Consider the following 18,873-nt stretch of genomic DNA (forward strand, 5'->3'; position numbering starts at 1 on the left):
AGATATTAACGGTACACTTTTAATATCGTCTGATCAGTTTTCTTCACAGTGTGGAATTTCTCCCTCTGTTTTGGTCCTCCTTTTTCATGTTGATCGTGGTGATGATTGGAGGTCGTTTTAAGCAGGCCAGATGAACATTTTTTCTTGCTGCCCCCAAAGGAATTGCCACACAATAGTCCAGAATATCACCCACCAGATTTGTCAGCAGGGAGCTCCTGAGACAGTTGACTCGCTTAGAGGACCAGGTTGTGGCTGAATTGGTGTTTCCTCAAGACCACTCAAGTGATTGAGAGACAGACTTATCTGAAGCATATTCGGGCAAGCAGAGAGAGGATTCTTGCATTGAGGGAAAATGGCCTAGGGAGGGGTCTTCTGAAATGGCTGCCTATGAGGAGGAGAGGCTCTAAACAGAGGATCCTCATGTATGCCCAGGGACTTTGAGGAACTGTAGCTTATGTCATGTGTTGGAAATAAGAAAGAACTTAAACATGGTGAGAATTTCAAGTGAATCAGGAGATCCAGAGAAAAGTCCAGATGTAGGGCTCACTCTGACCCCAGATGCCCAATTCTGTCTGGAGGCAACCGCCATCAGCAGTTTCCCATGCATTCTTCCAGAGACTGCCCACACATCTAGAAGTATTTATATGTGTATATATAAATATATATACTTGATTTGGTGAAGCTTTGATCTGGTTCTATTTCCTCTCTGATCCACCACTTCTTGTTTGCTCCTGCAGTTCCTGCCAAGCTGGCCTTCTCAGTGTGACAGGAACTGTGAGCAAACCAGAAGTGTCAACATATGCCAGGCTGGCTCCAACCTCAAGGCCTTTGCACTTGCTGTTTGCCCTGCCTGGAGTGCCTTTCCACCACGTATCCACCAGGTCTTCCTCACATACAACTTAGGCCCTCCCTTGATCTCTTGACCTACAGTTTCAACCCCCAAACACAACGTTTGCAGCCCTTGACTCCTTTTGTTTCGTAAGCACTTAACCACTAACATTCCCTATGTTTTACTTAATTCATCCTTGATAATTTCCCCCCTCCACACACACTGGAATGTAATTTCCATGAGGGCAGGGATTTTTTAAAATGTATTCCCTCTTTAAATACTTTATTATGAAAAATTTCAAGCATACAAAAAAAGTGGACATCTGTATAATTGCTATCATACCCACCGCTTAAATTTAACAATTGTTAATATTGTGTCATATTTACTTTGTGTCTACATATTCTTTTTACTGAACCAATGAAAAGTGCAGTTGGAAGAGTGCCTGGATGGCTCAGTCAAGCGTCCGACTTTAGCTCAGGTCATGATCTCACAGTTCATGGTTTAGAGCCCCACATCAGGCTCTGCTGACAGCTCAGAGCCTGGAGCCTGCTTCAGGTTCTGTGTCTCCTCTCTTTTTACCCCTCCTCCACTCACGTTCTCTCTCAAAAATGAATAAACATTAAAAAAAATTTTTTTTTTTAATAAAAGTACAGTAGGCCCTCAAGCAAGGTGAGGGTTAGGAATGCCGACAATCCATGTATTAAAAAAATATATATAACTTTTGACTTCCCACAAACCTAGCTACTAATAGCCTACTACTGACTGGAAGCCTTTCTGATAACAGAAATAGTCGATTAACACTCGATTATTTTCTATGTTCTATGTATTATATACTATCCTTACAATAAAGTAAGCTAGAGAGAAGAAAATGTTATTTAAAAACCATAAGAAAGAGAAAATACATTTACAGTACTGCACGTATATGTAAATCTGCTCGTAAGTGGACCCTTACAATTCAAATACGTCTTGGTTCAAGAGTAACTAATTTCCAAACATCTTGACACTTCAGTCCTAAGCACTTAAGTATGTATCTCTGAAAAATGACGCGTTCCTTCATACCATTATCACTTGTAAGAAAAACTAACATTAATTCTCTAATGTCTGATATTCCGATTTCCCGAATTGTATCCCAAAAGTCTTCTATACTGTTGTTTGTGTTTTGTTCCAGGATCCAATGAAAGTTCAAATTCTACGTTGGTTTTTTAGGTCTCTAATGTCTTTTTAAATTCTACAGTAGCCTCCCTGCTCCACCCCACCCAGTTTTATAAGACGGGACTTTTTTTTAAGAGGCCAGGCCAGCTGTCTTGTAGAATGTCCCCCACTCTGGATTTGCCTAATTGTTTTCTCGTGGTGTCAATTAACTTCTTCTGCCATCTTCTGGAGATCTTACAAACTGGAAGTTTGCTCTAAAGGCCTGATTAGGTGCAGGTTAAGTACTTTTTATAAGAATCCTTCCTATGTATCTGACTTCTTGCTTCCCGTCAGGAGGTACTTGGTGCCATGTCGCCCCAATAGTGCCGGTCAAGTCTAATCCCTGGGAATGGTGATGGCCACCAGGTGTCTCCTCCAGAAAGATGTTATCCCTTTTCGTCACAGGCAGATGACCTGTTGGGTGGTGCTGTGATGAATGGTTCTGCCATGGCACCTCCACAACCTTGCACATCACGTAAGCCACACAGGGAAAACTTAACTGTGATCTGACCCGAACTTTGGCAGAAGGCCTGCTGACTCCGGAAACGAAGATGAGTGGTCTTGTGAAGAGCTGCCGTGAAGCAGTTTCTCATCCACTTCCGTCTCTTTTTTAATGTTTATTTCTGAGAGAGAGAGAGAGAGAGAGTGCAAGCAGGGGAGGGGCAGAGAGAGGGAGACACAAAATCTGAAGCAGGCTCCAGGCTCTGAGCTGTCAGCACAGAGCCCAATGTGGAGTTTGAACCATGAACCATGAGATCATGACCTGAGCCGAAGGTGGATGCTCGACTGATGGCCACACAGGTGCCGCCCCCCCCCCCCCCGCCCCCACCTCTGTCTCTTGCAGGAGACTGCTACAAGACCATTTCTCGTCCACCTCCCTTGTTTCCATTCAGCATAGGACTTTCTTCCTCACCCTTCCGTAGAGCTGCAGGCTATAAAACGACTCTGAAGCTACCATGCTGAGCACCTTACCTGCCTTATCTCTGGCCTAACAACTCGAGCTAAAAATTGTATTATGACCCCTACTATACAAGTGAGGAAACTGACACTTCCAGCCCCCTGCCAGTTGATGTGGCTGTGGATTTCCTTTTCGTGTGTCTGTACAGGAGAGGGTTCAGTGCAGAAAACCGAAGCCTCCCAAAGCATATTAAGTAGAAAGAGACTTAATATGAGGAATTTGGATATAGTATCGCACCCTTATTTCATTATATTTAACTCAACACGAGCCTACATTTTACAGTTTTGTTGTTGTTTTTTTATGTTTATTTTTGAGAGCATGAATGGGGAGGTGCAGAGGACAGCATCTGAAGTTGGCTCTGCGTTGACAGCAGAGAGCCCGAAGTGGGACTCAGGAACCTGAGCTAAAGTCGGATGCTCAAACGACTGAGCCACCCAGGTGCTCCAATATTTCTTATTTTTAAGTAATCTCTATACCCACCATGGGGCTTGAAATTCACAACCCCAAGATCAAGAGTCACATGCTCCACCAACTGAGCCAGTCAGGCACCCTAAACATTTTTAATGACATTTATGAGACCGTTGGAAATTTGAATACTGACTGAATATTTTATTCTGTTAAGGAGTTATTGTTAATTTCTTAGGTGTGATGACGATACTGAGGTTGTGTTTTAAGCTTTTCTTTTTTAGAGATACTTCCTGAGTATACTGAATACTGACATATTTATGGTTTCCAAAAATGCTTAAAATTGGATCAAAACTCCTTAGCAGTTGGAAGACCAAGAGAAGCGGGTTCTAGCCCGGGTTTGCAGAAATGACTCTCAAGAAAATACTCAAGGGGCGCCTGGGTGGCTCAGTCAGTTATATGTCTGACTACGGCTCAGGTCATGATCTCACGGTTCGTGAGTTCGAGCCCCACATCAGGCTCCGGGCCGTGGAGCTTGCTTCAGTTTCTGTGTCTCCCTTTCTCTCTCTGTCCCTACCCTGATTGCGCGCTCTCGCTCTCTCTCTCTCTCTCTCTCTCTCTCAGAAAATGAATAAAACATTTTTAAAAAATTAAAAAAAAAAAAAAAAACTCAAGCACAGGCATGCTACAGGGCCCAGCTACCCCTCCTATAATTGAGAAGTTGAGGAATCAGGCAGTGCCTACTGGTGCCATGAACATGCTATTACAACTGCTCCAGGAGCAAGAGCCCACCATTCCCATGGCTGCTACACGGCATAAAGCTGGAGCCAGGGTAGGGGTGTCCAGGACAGTGCTTGGAAAATACCTCAAGTGGAAGGGGGTTACCCTGCCTTACTGCCACTCCCCCGTACTCCCAATCTTAGGGGCTTTCACTGCCAGAACGAATTGGACACCCCGAACTCTAAGTGAAGTTGAGCCCAGGTAACCTTTTTTCCCCCAGCTTTATATATTGTGTAAGTTTATGCTGTACAACATAATGATTTGATTCATGTACGTATTACAAAATCATTACCATAATAAGGTTGGTTAATACATCCATCACCTCACATAATTACTTTTTTTTGAGAGAGAGGGAGATCTAGAGAAGCAGGGCTCACCCAAAGCAGAGCTCGAACTCATTAACTGTGAGATCGTGACCTGAGCCAAAGTCAGATGCTTAACCAACTGAGCCACCCAGACGCCCGCTCACATAATCACTTTGTGTGTGTGTGTGTGTGTGTGTGTATTCATGTGGCGAGAATATAGAAAATTTACTCTTAGCAACTTTTAGGCACATAATACAGTGTTGTTAACCATCGTCACTATGCTGTACATTAGAATCCCAGAACTTTCTTCAATTTATAACTGTAAGTTTGTACCCTTTGGCCAGTATCTCCCATTCCCTGCCCCTGCCCCCCAACCCCCACCAGCCCCTGGAAACCACCATTCTACTCTGTTCCTATGAGCTTTTGTAGATGGTACAGATAAGTGATACCAGGCAGTATTTGTCTTTGTCTGGCTTGTTTCACTTAGCACAGTGCCCTCAGGGATCACCCATGTTGTCACAAGTAGATTTCCTTCTTTTTAAAGACTGGGTGGTATTCATGCATGTGTGTGTGTGTGTGCACTACATTTTCTTACCCATTTATCAGTCTATGGACACTTAGGTTGTTTCCATACTTGGCTATTATCAATAGTGCTGCAGTCAACATGGGCGTGCAGATAGCTGTTCGATATCTAGTGATTTCATTTGCTTTGGATATACATCCACAAGTGATGTTGCTGGCTTATATGGTAGTTCTATTTTTAACTTGAACTTTCTTACTGTTTCCACAGTGGCTGTACCAGTTTACAGTCCCACCAACAGTGTGCAAGGGTTCTCTTTTCTCTACATCCTTGCCATTATTGGCTATCTCTTATCTTTTTTATCATAGTCATTCTAACAGGTGTGAAGTGATATCTCATTGTGGCTTTGGTTTGTGTTTCCCTGGTCATTAGTGATGTTGAGCACCTTTTCATGTAACTTGGCCATTTGCATGTGTTCTTTGGAGAAATACCTATTCAGGTCTTGCCTGTTTTTAAATTGGGGTTTTGTTGGGGGGTGGGGGTTGCTTGCTCGCGTGCTTGGTTGCTTGGTTGTTTTTTTGCTATGGAGTAGTATGAGTTTGTTACATATTTTGGATGTTAACTCCAAGATATGTGGTTTGCAAGTACTTTCTCCCATTTCATAGGTTTCCTTTTCATTTTGTTGACAGTTTCCTTTGCTGTAAAGAAGAAGAACTGGGTTTGATGTAATCCCAGTTGCTTATTTCTGCTTTTGTTGCCCTTGCTTTTGGTGTCAAATCCAAAAAGTCATTGCCAAGGTCAACATCAGGGAACTTATCCTTGTTTTCTTCCAGGAGTTTTATGGTTTTAGGTCTCATGTTTAAGTCTTTAATCTGCTTGAGCGGATATGTGTGGTGTAAGATAGGGTTCTAGTTTTTTGCATGTTGCTCTCAAGTTTTCCCAGCACCATTCATGCAAGAGCCTGTACTTTCCTCATTATAAATTTTTGGCTCCTTTGTCAAAAATTAATTGACAGTTTATTTCTGGGCACTCTGTTCTGTTTCATTGATCTGTGTGTCTTTTTTTAATGCCAGTACCATACTGTTTTGATCACTTATAGCTTTGTGATATAGTTTGAAATCAGGAAGTGTGATGCCTTCAGCTGTATTCTTTTCAGTCTTACTTGGGCTATTCTGGTCTTTTATGGTTCCATACAAATTTTAGGATTGTTTTCTCTATTTTTGTAAAAAATGCCATTGGAATTTTGGTAGGGATTACACTGAAGTTATAGATAGCTTCAGGTAGTATAGACATTTTAGCAATGTTAATTCTTCTAGAACACAGAATACCTTTCCATTTATTTATGCCTTCTTCAATTTCTTCCATCAATGTCTTACAGTTTTTAGTGTGCAGATCTTTCACCTCCTTGGTTAAATTTATTCCTAAGTATTTTGTTCCTTTTGATGCTATCATAAAGATTGTTGGGGTGCCTGGGTGGCTTAGTCGGTTAAGCATCCAATTCAGCTCAGGTCATGATCTCGCAGTGCATGAGTTCGAGCCCCATGTCGGGTTCTGTGCTGACAGCTCAGAGCCTGGAGCCTGCTTTGGATTCTGTGTCTCCCTCTCTCTCTGCCCCTCCCCTGCCCGCACTTTGTCTCTCTTTCTCTCAAAAATAAATAAACATTAAAAAAAAAAAAAAAAGATGGTTTGTTTCTTTTTCACATAGTTTGTTGTTAGTGAATGTTGGTTTGCAAATTGACCTCTACAAACAAAGGGCAAGGAGAGACTGAAGAAAGAGGTAGACTGCTCAGATTGGTAGGTGGAAGGTTTAATAAACAAGAGAACTTTATCAGGCTTGTCTTGGACAGCCACAAAATGGGTATGTTTCTGCACCTACTTACCAGAATCTTAAAGTTTGCATAGAGTCCTTAACTGGGTTCAGTAATGTATACCTTCCAGATGGTCTCAACAACACCTTACTCTGTCAAGGCTATGTCCTTGGAATACCTCCCACTGTGGGAATGGTAGGCAGAGCATACATTCCAAAGATATGGTAGTGGGTGAGGAGCCTCCAACTGCCCCTATCCAGCTCAGGGGTCAACAAGCAGTCCTGTCTTTTTACCTCCTCCAACAGTGTATCGAAATGCATTTTGGTATGTTTACTTTGTATCCTTCAACTTGGCTGAATTTGTTGATTAGTTCTAACAGTTTGGGGGTGGAGTTTTAGGATTTTCTTTATATAAGATCATAACATCTACAAAGAGAGACTATTTTACTTCTTCCTCTCTGATTTGGATGCCTTTTTTTCTTTTTTTTTTTTCTTTCTTTTTTTTTTTTTTTTTTTTGCCTAATTGTTTTGCCTTGTGTTTCCAGTATTAGATTGATAGGAGTGAAGAGACTGGGAACCTTTGTCTTCTTCCTGAACTTAGAGGAAAAGGTTTTGGCTTTTTGTTGTTGAATTTGATGTTAGCTGTAGGCTTGTCATACATGGCCTATGTTATGTTGAGGTATGTTTCTCCTATGCCCAGTTGAAAGTTTTTATTGTTACATTAAAGAATGTTGAATTTTGTTAAATGCTTTTTTTGCACATATTGGGATGATCCTATCATTGTTATCTTTTTATGTTGTTAATATAGTGTATCACTTTTATTGATTTACATATATTGAATCATCCCTGCATCCCAGGGATAAATCTCACTTGATCGTGGTATATGATCCTTTTCATGTGTTGCTGAACTCAATTTGCTAATATTTTGCTGAGAATTTTGCATTTGTATTTATCAGGGATATTAGTCTATAGCTTTCTTTTCTACTAGCGTACTTATCTGACTTTGGTATTGAGGTAATGCTGACCTTGTAAAATGATTTGACAGTGTTCCCATCCCTTTAATTTTTTGGAGAAGTTTGAGAAGGATTGTTATTAAGTCTTCTTTAATTCTTTTTAAGTTTATTTATTTATTTTGAGAGAGAGAGAGAGAGCAAGAGAGGGGCAGAGAGAGAGAAGGAGAGAGACAGAATCCCAAGCAGGCTCCACACTGTCAGTGCAGAGCCCCACTTGTGGCTCAAACTCACAAACTGTCAAGAGTCAGACTCTTAACCAACAGAGCTACCCAGGGACCCCGTATTAATTCATCTTTCAATGTCTGGTAAAACTCACCAATGAAACCATCTTGTCCTAGGCTTTTCTTTGTTAGGAGGTTTCTTATTACTGACTCAATCTCCTTACTTGTAATCAATCTGTTCAGATTTTCCATGTCTTCATAATTCAGTCTTGGTAAGCTGTATGTTTCTAGGAATTTATACATTTTTTCTAGGTTGTTCAATATGTTGGTAAACAATTTTTCATAGTAGCCTCTTACATCCTTTGTATTCCTGTGTTATCAGTTGTATAGTCTCCTCTTCCATTTTTTATTTTACTTATTTGAGTCTTCTTGTTTTCTTAGTCTAGCTAAAGGTTTGTCAGTTTTGTTTATCTCTTTAAAAGACCAACTCTCAGGGTGCCCAGGTGGCTCCGTCTGTTGAGTGTCCGACTTCAGCTCAGGTCATGATCTCACGGTTTGTGAGTTGGAGGCCCGTGTGGGGCTCTCTGCTGTCAGTGCAGAGCCTGCTTTCCATCCTCTGCCCCTCCCCTGCTTACACTCTCTCTCTAAAAAAAAATGAACAAACGTTTTTAAAAAGAAAGAAAAAGGCCAATTCCTAGTTCCATTGATTTTTCTATTGTGTTTCTGGTATCTTCATTTATTTCTGCTATGATCTTTATTATTTCCTTCCTTCTGCTAACTTTGGGATTTGTTTTTTTTCTTTTTTCTTTTAGTTCCTTGATGTGTAAATTCTGGTTGTTTGAGATTTTTCTTTTTTCTTAATGTAGGCATTTATCTCTATAAACTTCCCTCTTAAATGTTTCTGCTGCCTCCCATAAATTTTGATATGCTGTGTTTCCATTTTCATTTGTCTCAAGTTGTTTTCTTTATTTTCTTTTGATTTCCCCTTTGACCCATTGGTTGCTCAAGAGCATGTTGTTTAATAGCCACATATTTGTGAATCTTCCAGGGCTTTTAAAAAAAATCATTTTCTCCTTTTTATAACATTGTGATCAGAAAAGATGCTCGTTATGATTTCAGTCTTAAATTTTCTAAGATTTGTTCTGGGGCCCAACATATCATCTATCCTTGTGAATGTTCTATGTGCACCTGAGAAGTGTGTTCTGCTGCTAGTGGATGGAATGTTCTGTATATGTCGGCTAGTTCTATTCAGTCTAAAGTATACAGCTCATGTCCAGTGTCTCCTTATTGATTTTGCATCTGGACGATCTATCCATTGTTGAAGGTGGGGTATTGAAGTCCCCTACTATTATTGTGTTGTCCGTTTCTCCCTTCGGATCTGTTAGTACCTGCTTAATATATTTAGGTGCTGCAATATTACCTGTATATATACAATTTTTATATTCTGTTGATGAATTGACCCCTTTATCGTTACATAATGACCTTCTTTGTCTCGTTACAGTTTTTTACTTAAAAGCTATTTTGTCTGATGTAAATATAGCGTATCGCCCTTTCTCCCTCTCTTCTCTCTCAGGGACTCGACCATTGCATAGAGTTTATCTTAATGGATCCCATCATTCACTTAGGCTTTTTTCACTCTTTATTTTTTTTTAATGTTTTTATTTGCTTTTGAGAGAGAGACAGAGCGTGAGCAGGAGAGGAACAGAGAGAGAGAGGGAGACACAGAATCTGAAGCAGGCTCCACGCTCTGAGCTGTCAGCACAGAGCCCAATGTGGGGGGCTCGAACTCACAAACCCGCAAGATCATGACCTGAGGCAAAGTCAGACGCTTAACCAACTGAGCCACCCAGGCGCCCCGGCTTTTTTCACTTTAAGAAAAAAAATGTTTTTTTTGTTTTATTTTGAGAGAGAGAGAGCATGAGCAGGGGAGGACAGAGAGAGAGTGCCAAGCAGGCTCCACACTCAGCATGGAGCCCGATGCAAGGCTCAATCTCACAACTATGAGATCATGACCTGACCTGAAATCAAGAGTGGAGGCTTAACCAAGCCACCCAGATGCCCCAACTGTTTTTCATTCTTTACTCCACCTGATCCAGTCTGTTGCTGATTCTTTGTATTGCATTTTTCATTTCATTCATTGTATTCTTCACTCCAGAATTTCTTTTTATTTATGTGTGTGTGTGTGTGTGTGTGTGTGTGAGAGAGAGAGAGAGAGAGAGAGAGAACATGAGTAGGGGAGGGACAGAGGACCAAAAGTGGGCTCTGTCCTGAGAGCAGACAGCCCTATGCGAGGCTCAAACTCATGAACCGTGAGATCGTGACCTGAGCTGAAGTCACTCACTTCACCGAGTGAGCCAGCCAGGCACCACTTTTTTTGATACTTTTTAATGACTTACATCTCTGTTAAACTTCTAGTTTTGTTTGTGTGTATTTTTCCCTAATTTCTTGAATTGTCTTTCTGTGTTTTCTCATAGATCACTGAGCTTCCTTAAACAACTATTTCAATTCTTTATCAGGCAAATCACAGATATCCTTTCTTTGGGGTCAGTTGCTAGAAAATTATTGTGTTCCTTTGGCGGTATGTTTCCTTGATTTTTCATGTTCCTTGAGGTCTTGCGTTGCTGTGTTTGCATTTGTAGAAGCAGTTACCTTATCCAGTCTTTACTGATGGCTTCAGGTAAGAAATACCTTCCATAAGCTTTGTGAGGGATTCTGACGCTTTCTCAGACCTTCTCTATGGATACACCTACTCCATACTTCTTGTTCCCTCTTGGGGAAAGGGGTGCTTTTTTTTTAATTTTTATTTTATTTTATTTTATTTTATTATTTTTATTTTATTTATTTATTTATTTATTTATTTATTTATTATTATTATTTTTTTTTTTTTTTTTGAAATTTACATCCAAATTAGTTAGCATATAGTGCAACAATGATTTCAGGAGTAGATTCCTTAGTGCCCCTTACCCATTTAGCCCATCCCCCCTCCCCCAACCCCTCCTGTAACCCTCAGTTTCTTCTCCGTATTTATGAGTCTCTTCTGTTTTGTCTCCCTCCCTGTTTTTATATTATTTTTGTTTCCCTTCCCTTATGTTCATCTGTTTTGTCTCTTAAAGTCCTCATATGAGTGAAGGCATATGATTTTTGTCTTTCTCTGACTGACTAATTTCACTTAGCATAATACCCTCCAGTTCCATCCATGTAGTTGCAAAAGGCAAGATTTCCTTCTTTTTGATTGCCGAGTAATACTCCGTTGTATATATACACCACATCTTCTTTATCCATTCATCCATCGATGGACATTTGGGCTCTTTCCATACTTTGGCTATTGTTGATAGTGCTGCCATAAACATGGGGGTGCACATGTACCTTTGAAACAGCACACCGGTATCCCGTGGATAAATGCCTAGTAGTGCAATTGCTGGGTCGTAGGGTAGTTCTATTTTTAGTTTTTTGAGGAACCTCCATACTGTTTTCCAGAGTGGCTGCACCAGCTTGCATTCCCAAGGGAAGGGGGTGCTTTTTAAGATGATAAGCCTCCTCTTGATCCTGCAAAGCCAGACCAAGTGTTGCCTGCCTCCCGTTTGCTTTCCGTTGGGTTGTCCTTATTGCTCAAGTTTGCTTGCTTTCTCCCGGCCCTTCTGAGTCAGCCGACTTTCTGCACATGCTTACTAGCCACCTTCAGAGACTCACTCTCAGTCCTCATGGGCATCCACAGAGAGCCAGCCACAGGGTGGGCGTGGGTGTGTGGGTGAGGCATGCACAGCACAGGGGATGCCCATGGATCAGTTGAGGGGACCCACAGGCAAAGCATGGGCGGTCTCCCTGATGTCTGCAGTGCAGTCAGTAGGATCCAAGTCCCTTTGATGCTTTCCAAGACCCCCAGCTGCTATTCTCCCAGCTGCTTCCTGAGCCCTAGTTGCGTAGAACTTCTCTTCAGTGCATCCAGTCTGAGGTTTTTCCACCAGGTGTGTGATGGAACTTCTCTGCTGGACTCCCAGGTTTCCACAAAGGCACTCTTGTCCATGGGTGGTTGTCAAAATCAGTGTTCTTTGGGGTAAAGAGAGTAGAAAAACTATTTCATCATTTGATTACATCACTCTCAACCTTTTCAAAGGTGCAAAAACTCTCCAGGAAAAATATGTTTCTTACCTTCTCCTCTAGCCATGAGAAGGTGACTGCCATTACCGGTTTCTTGTGTCTCCTTCCAGAGATAGTTTATGCATTTGCAAAGAGACTTTCCCTCCTGCCTGCCTGTCCACCACCGTAGCCTGCTATTCCTGGTGTTCTGGACCTTGCTTTTCTTCATTGATAACAGTACTTAGAGATCATTCCTCGTCAATCTGATATTCTTAAGGTTTTCAAATTGTGCAAGCAATACATGAATATATTCTCCTGATTAAAAACAAGAAAAGGAAGCTATTCCGGCAAAGGCAGTATACACACAGAGAAGCAGTACAGTGTAGTGTTTAAGGGGATAGGCACTAGAGCCAGACCGCCTGGGTTCGAATTCAGGCTCTACCGCTTACCAGCTGTTAGACTCTGAGCAAGTTCCTTGACTTCTCTGTGTCTCTGTTCCCTCATCTATAAAATGAAGTTAATTACCCCTTCTTCATAGAGCTGTTGTAAGATTAAATGAGATACTACCTGTATGATGCATAAAATAGTGCCTAATACTATATGTAGGATGTTTAGAACTGTGCCCAGTGGGTTGGAAATGCTCTCTAACTATTAGCTGCTCTCAACACATTGGTCTTTCTAGGCTGTGGACATACCAAGGAAATATTCCTTCTAAATGTCTTCTATTATTATTATTGTTATTATGGTAAGAACACCTAACACGAGATCTAGTCTCTTAACAGATTTTTAGTTTACAATACAGTATTATTAACTAGAGGCACAATGTTGTACAGCAGATCTCTCACACTTAGTCGTCTTGCATAACTGAAACTTTGCACCTATTGATTAGCAACTCCCCCTTTCCCCTTCCCCCCAGCACTGGCAACCACCAGTCCACTCTCTGCTTTAATGAGTTTGACTATTATAGATACCTCTATAAATAGAATTATGCAGTATTTGTCTTTCTGAGATTGGCTTATTTCATTTAGCATGATGCCTTCAAGTTTCCTCCATGTTGTCACATATTACAGGATATCCTTCTTTTCTTTTTTTTTAAAGTTTATTTATTTATTTTGAGAGAGAGAGAGAGAGTGCACATGTCAGCGAGCAGGGGAGGGGCAGGGAGAGAGGGAGAGACTCCCAAGCAGACTCCACACTCTGTGCAGAGCCGACGTGGGGCTCAATCTCATGGCCAGGAGACCATGACCTGAGCCAAAATCAAGAGTTGGTCACTTAACCAACTGAGTCACCCAGGCGCCTCAGGATATCCTTATTTTCTAAGGCTGATTAATATTCCACTGTACGTATATACCATGTTCCCTCTGTCAAGAATGTTCTTTCCTGCCTTTTACCTGCTGGCCTCATTCTCCTCCTCTGCACCCCAGGCTGCGTGAGGCGCCTCCTCTGGGTTCACGCATTCACCTTTGTGTTCCCCACTGGCCCTGATCACTCTGGCCCATGCTTCCTCTCTCGGGGCCTGGGTCACTTCAGCATCTCCCTGACCATACTGGGCTGTCATTCTCTGGTGAATGTCTTCCTATTCTCCTGTGAGCCTGAGAGGGCAGAAACTGAGCTGGCCTGACCACCTCTGTTTCCCAGCATGGCCCCACATAGGGCTGGGCCTGAGAAAACTCATTAGGTGCACCGTGTCCTTAATGCTTTAGTTCTGGCCTGATCATGTGCTTGGTGCTCAATGAATTTGAGAAAAAAATAAAAGGACCTTTTGACAACTCTGCCTCAGTGCTTTCCTCCTTGTTTCACAATCTCACACCCCGTCCTAGTCTCCCTGTGCCTTCTCTCTTCTTTCCGCCTCATCCACACTTCACGCTGGCCCCACCCACCTCCAAAGTCCCCCTTTCTTGGGAGCTTGCCCAGCTCTACCCATAAATTTCAGGCCCTCCATTACTCAGCTGACCCAAGGAGCCCCTGAGATTTCAGCCTTTGCTTATGACCTTAGTGCCCAAACTTCAGGTTTCAGACTCTGTAGACGGACTGCAAAGCTCTGTGCTGCTATTGTTCTCTATCATCGTTGCCAAAATGAACTTGGAAAGGAAACTTAACCAATGAAATATTGCTGCAAAAAAATGGATGAGCTAGAGCCACGTATGTGATGAAAATAAATTTCGAAAGCATAATGTCGAGGTGAAAAAAGTCAATTGTGTAAGGACATATAAGATAGAGTTTGTCTAGAGTGTATCGTTATATAGAACTATATATTGGGGCGCCTGGGTGGCGTAGTCGGTTAAGCGTCCGACTTCAGCCAGGTCACGATCTCGCGGTCCGTGAGTTCGAGCCCCGCGTCAGGCTCTGGGCTGATGGCTCAGAGCCTGGAGCCTGTTTCCGATTCTGTGTCTCCCTCTCTCTCTGCCCCTCCCCGTTCATGCTCTGTCTCTCTCTGTCGCAAAAATAAATAAACGTTGAAAAAAAAATTAAAAAAAAAAAAAGAACTATATATTGATAAATCTATGTATATATTAAAAACATGAAAGCGTGCAGGGGAGTGGGAACCCAAAAGGCTCATACACATTTGAAAAGGTGCTCAAAATCATCAGTAGTAAAGAGAAGTGAGAGCTGAAGTAATGGCGGGTGCCACTTGGCACTGAATTACTCTGGCAAAAACTAGAAAGTTGGATAATGCCAAGTGTCAGCAGTGATGGAAGGGTACAGGAACCCTCATGAGTTCTCGGTTGGAGTGTGGACGGGACAACCATTGTGGAAAGCAATCTGGCACGTACATATTCATGACCCAGCCATTCTCCCTGGAAAGAGACATGTACGTCTCCAAGGGCCATGCATGAGGGTGCCCACAGCAGCATTATTCACAGGGGTCGTGGGGGGGGAGGGGGGTTGGAAGGAGCCTGAGTGTCCTCACTGGGGAGGAGACAGTAAACCGTGGAGGGGGCACACCAGGGGTGCCCCAAGCAACCATGAGACACCGTGAACTCCATGTGTCCAGAGTAACATGGGTGGATCCTAAAATCAGTGCTAAGCGAGAAAAGAATGCACACAGTCATGGGCATATAAATTAGAAGACACTTGCACCTGGGTGGCTCGGTCAGTGAGGCGTCCCGACTCTTGATTTTGGCTCAGGTCATGATCTCACGGTTCGTGGGATCGAGCCCCGTGTCGGGCTCTGCACTGACAGGCGCTTCTCCCTCTCTGCCCCTTGCATGCGCGCTCTCTCTCTCTCTCAAAATAAATAAATAAAAACTTAAAAGAAAAAGAAAACAAAACATGCACAGGAAGCAATGGTATCCATCCGACAAGAGCACAGCCAACTAAAAAATATGTTCAACATTCGAACATATGTGAATGTTTGCCAGTAGAGGGCACTGACAGAGACAGGGATATGGGGACATAAGGGAATAAATCAAATGTAAAACAAGAGCTATCTTGTGGAAAATAATGAGCTGAGGGAATGGAATTAACTCAACTCATGATGCCTGAGATCTGAAAAAGAGGACAGTGTAAGGGTTGTGGAGGATGATGAGCCCCAAATGTAGGAATGAAGTTGTCTCTGGGGTGAGATCAGGTGGCTTCAAATGCCATCTGCAATGTATGCCACTTGAAAAAGAAAAAAAAATCAAAATCTTCAGTGAACATAGAAAAATACTTACATTTGACAAAGCTGGTGGGGAGGATGTAGGTGTTTGTTACAAGTATTCTGTACATTTTCTTGTCTGCCTGGAATATTTCCTATCAAAATTTTTAGAAGACTTTCACCACTGACCATGGAAAACAAAACATCTCATTTTTTTTTTTCTTAATTTTAACGTTTATTTACTTTTGAAAGAGAGAGAGATACAGAGCATGAGCGGGGAGGGGCAGAGAGAGAGGGAGACAGAATTGGAAGCAGGCTTCAGGCTCTGAGCTGTCAGCACAGAGCCCGACGTGGGGCTTGAACTCATGAACCATGAGATCATGACCTGAGTCGAAGTCTGACACTCAACCGACTGAGCTACCCAGGTGCCCCCAAAACATCTCATCTTAAAAATAAATACAATGAAAATATATTATTCACTTCTAGTCAGACACTGAGGCCTGTTGAGACCTGCTCTAAGCAAGGTTAGAGAGGCATTTAGGACACAGCATCAAACTACTTACTGAGCCTTTCTCGATGGCACCATCACGATTAGAACCAGATCATTTTCTTGTTAGATGTCAGTTGGTTCATGCCATTTCATTTCATGTCCATAAACAGCCTAAACTCATCTCTTGTGCAGAAACCACCCCTTCAACACATTGAATAAGTCTCTTTGAAAATATTTTACCCTCTTTTTAAATTTTTTTTTAAGTTTTATTTATTCATTTTGAGAGAGACAGAGTGAGCAGGGGAGGGAGGGAGAGAGAGGGAGAGAGAGAATCCCAAGCAGGCTCTGCACCATCAGCACAGAGCCCGACGTGGGGCTCGAACTCATGAAACCATAAGATTGTGACCTGAGCTGAAACCGACAGCTGGATGCTCAACTTACTGAGCCACCCAGGCGCCCCAAGATTTTACCCTTTTAAAATGCATTGCAATGAAAAATATATACATATATACATAGAAGAGTGCACTTATCATGACTATACAGCTTAATGTATAAGTCACACAAACTGAACAACTCCATGTAACCAGTATCCAAATCAAGAAAAAGAATCCCCTCCCTGCCCCCCCCCAAGTCACAATGCCCCCGAGAGTAACCACTTCCTTGACTTTTATCTCCCTAGATTGGTTTTGCCTGTTTTAGAACCTCATACTAAAATCATACAGTTACAGTCTTTTGAGTGTGGCTTTTTCCATTTAGTGTAATGCTTTTGAAATTCATCCCGGTAGTTGCAAGTGTCAATAGTTCATTGCCTCTTATTGCTGAATAGTATCCCTTGTATGTGTGTGCCATAACGTGCGTATCCATTCTATTGTTGAGGAGCATTTGGGTGGTTTCCAGTTCAAGGCTGATACGAATACATTCAGAGCATTTGGTAGCCGGGAATGGGGGCATTCCCAGGGACAAATGGCTGGATCATAGGATAGCCATATGTCATCTTTAGAGGATGTGGCGTTATGATTTTTTAAAGGAAGTAATTAGCACTTCAAAATGTATTGTTTGAAGAGTGGTTTATATAATAAGAAGAAAGAATCATGAAAATTCAAGTTTGACATCAAACTACACTGGCTTCATGTTTCAGAACAGAATGGATCCCTTTTATGACTGGTGACAGAGTAATGCCCCATTGATAACTTTTTGTTTTTACTAGATATTTTACACTTGATTTTAGCCAAAAGCCTGAGACATTTTATGTAACTCCCAACTACTAACAGTTACCAACCATTTGAAAATAAAAATATTTCATACTATTCACATGGCCCTATTGTTACCAAGTTATTTTAGCTAAAGCTCATAAAATGTACTTGACAGGTCATGTACATTATTATTTAAATTTTCTTATTAGTCCTTAATATAAATGTAAATCAACAGAGAAAAAACTATTTCTTAATGTTTATTTATTTTGAAAGACAGAGAGGGAGAGAGAGTGGGGGAGGGGCAGAGAGATGCTCCCAAGCCGACTCCATGCTCAGCATGGGGCCTGACAGGAGTCTCATCCTAAGAGATCATGGCCTGGACTAAATCAAGAGTCGGATGCTTAACTGGCTGAGCCACCCAGGTGCCCCGAGAAAAACTATTTTCCATGTAAAGTGGATTGACTAAAAGCCAAATTGTTTTAATTTTAACTGGAACACGTCTCACGTGTCTTATTACCAAGCCATTGTCTTAACAGTGAAGTTTAAGTCCCATTTGTTTGCCGGTTTCACATACACTTGAGGGAGCTACAGCTCAGAGAAAAAACATGGTAACTGCCTTGGTTCTTGAGAAGTTCTGGGGAGTGACTGGGTGCCCCAAGCCATTTTCATCTAAGGAACCAACCTCTTGCCACTAGGGGGCGCCATCGGAGGAAAAGTGGGCCTCTTGGGAGCATTGCTGGCGCAGCCTGGCCTCTTGCTGTACATGCGCCCAGAGGGCATCCTTCGCAGACATCCCTGCGCTCAGTTCCCACTGCTATAAGTATAAGAATGATACCCATTCTGCAGATGGGCAAACGCACACACCAAGTTGCGCAGCCCAAAGGAGCAGAGCTGGGATTTCAGTGTAGGTCTCTTTTGATTCTGTAGCCTGAAGACATTTCCACTTATGGCTCCTCGCTGTGACCCTGCTTTGTCCGTGGGTGGTGGGGGGAGGGGTTGCTTTTCTCCCACCAAGCCCATTCAGTGTGCCCTCCCTCTTTTTCTGGCACACTCTCTTCCCCCTCTTGTGCACTCATCTGGAACTCCCCTCACACACCTGTCTCCAGCCGTCCTCTTCCCTTAGCCTGCAGCCCATATAATCAGCCTTCTGAGCTGCCCTCTCACCTGCTCCCTCATCTCCTCCCCACCTCCTTGCCTTGGTCCAGCTCTGTCCTAGCCTGCTGGGTCCCTGTCTGGGCCTCCCCCTGGGCTCCCAGCCTCGGAGAGGTGGAGCCACCAACACAGGAGGCAGTTCTGGAATTCAGGATTCACACGTGGATCCAACCTGGATCTCCCCCTACCCCCAAGAAGGCCCATGTCCTAAGGAGAGACATCAGGTGGCCCGGCCCCCTCCCCCACCAAGACAGCCTGGGAACCAGAGGCCATGGGCACATCATGCTGCTCATGTAGCCAGACATTAGCACAATCTTGAATTTCAGGTCTATAAATCACCTGGGTTGGGGGGTGGGGTGCTCATAAATCTGTTTTCCCATGCTGGTCAGCTTGCTTGACCTCTTGTCCCCTC

The sequence above is a fragment of the Puma concolor genome, chromosome E2 (genome assembly GCF_028749965.1).
Source record: "Puma concolor isolate L17-30 chromosome E2, mPumCon1.1.hap2, whole genome shotgun sequence".
In the NCBI taxonomy this organism is placed as follows: Eukaryota; Metazoa; Chordata; class Mammalia; order Carnivora; family Felidae; genus Puma; species Puma concolor.